A 1,922-nucleotide genomic window follows, 5' to 3' on the forward strand; every position below is an offset into this window, starting at 1 on the left:
CAGTTCGAAATGCTCATGGTTGAGTTGTTTATCAGGACATGCAACAAAGTTCTTTCAGGTCTGCTAATAAATGCCCTTAGTGGCATACCCTTCCATTGTAAGCCTCAACTAAGAGGCGTTCACTTCAAGTGCTGTGGGTCAGCAAGCCCAGCTCCCCCAATGTCCAGAGGCACCCCACTTCATAAGCCAGCCTCCTGAACAAAAGCACCCATCTTCACTTGCTTGGGGGATTGGGAAATCCATCACTCCGTCCTTGGCTCTGGCTCCTGGTTCTGCTGCAGCTTCTCTTACTATAGCTGTCTTCTGGATCCAGGAGGTTCTCAGCACAGGGATCTCAGGTACAGAGGATGTGTTCCACTCCTGGCTCTTGTTGGTAATATGATTCCTGCTTTTGCTTCTCAGAGGGCTCTTCTAATATACATCAGGATGGCCCTGCAGGGAATCCTATTCACAGGTGAATCCTATCTGAGTCTTCCCCTACCTCCTTACCAGACCCATCTGGGAAAAGGTTGTTTGGGGGGAGTTAGAGACTTTGGCTGTAAGAGTCACCTTAAATTATACAGTGAAGGTGTGTGTTTATTCAAACATGCCCTTCCTTTATTGATAACCTTTTATTTTTCTGCCTTGAAAGTAGTGTTTATTTTCACCCTCCCAAAGAGTTGTTAATAAATGGCAAGTCTAGATAGATTTTTCTCTAATAAGTTACTGTTCTCACTCTTCTTCAGGATATTTAGGATTCCAGGCATAACTTTCAAGTGTAGGAAAGCTGATGGTGTATTCTAGTGAGTTGACAAGGAACCCTGGTGGCATAAGGGGTTATGCAATGTGCAGTTAACCCAAAAGTCTGCAGTTCAAACCCACCAGTTGTGGCACAGAAAAGTTATAGTTTTGAGAGTTATTGTCTCAAAAACCCATAGGAACAGTTTTGCTCTATCTTAAAGGGTTGCTGTGGACCTGAATTGACTAGATGGGAGTGAGTTATTAATGAGTTCACATCAATGACACCTGCTGTTCTCATTGAATAAAATTTATTGAGTGCCTCTGAGAATAAGACCCTTTGAAATGCCCTTGAGTGGATGCTGACTCATAGCAACCTTCCCTATATGGTAGAATTGGCTTTGTGAGTTCTCTAAGACTGTAACTGTTTATGGGAATGGTAAACCCTGTCTTTCTCCCATAGAGTGATGGTTTTGAACAGCTGATCTTGCAGTGAGTAGACCAATTTATAACTACTTCATCACCAGGGCTCTCATAAGACTCTTATTCCAGGGTATATAGAAGAGAAATAGAACTTCACACTGGTCTAGAAGGACTTAGTCATATAGTAATAATGATTCAATAGTTATTTTATATGTTTAATACCTTCCTTGGATTATTTAATTTAATCTTCATACCCACCATGTAAGTAATTAGTGCTATTCCCATTGTAGCATAGAAAACTGAGGTTCAGAGGCATTTAATAATGTCCCAGATCACACCGTGAGCGTTTGGCAGAGCTGAGAAATACAACTGGCATGGCTTTGTCTCAGTCTTGTCGTCTTCATGGAACACTGAAGGAGTCCTAACGGCACAAAAGGACAACTTCTTTATGGCTAGAGATCCTCTACAATGCCTTTTAAGGGAAGTCGCTATTGGAGAACATGTGGGGTAGAGCGCTAGATTCCAAGTTGAGATGTGCTCACCCCTGGTTGAGGGGGAGGATAGGTTACAGGAGGGCTTTCAAACAGGTGTGCAGGGACAGACTACTTTGATTGAATGAAAAACAAATCCAGCGAAGCTGCTGGCTTCCTGTATTGCCTGCCCTTTCTCCCAGCTGAGACTTTAATGGTGCTTGGCCCCCAAATGCTAAACCTCTTGGGTGGTGTTGGGAACATAAATGACTCTCATTACCAAGTGACATAATAAGTCATCTTCTCATTTTG

This window comes from Echinops telfairi, unplaced genomic scaffold (genome assembly GCF_000313985.2).
Source record: "Echinops telfairi isolate 266 unplaced genomic scaffold, ASM31398v2 ScPeMD7_7469;HRSCAF=8507_1, whole genome shotgun sequence".
Lineage (NCBI taxonomy): Eukaryota > Metazoa > Chordata > Mammalia > Afrosoricida > Tenrecidae > Echinops > Echinops telfairi.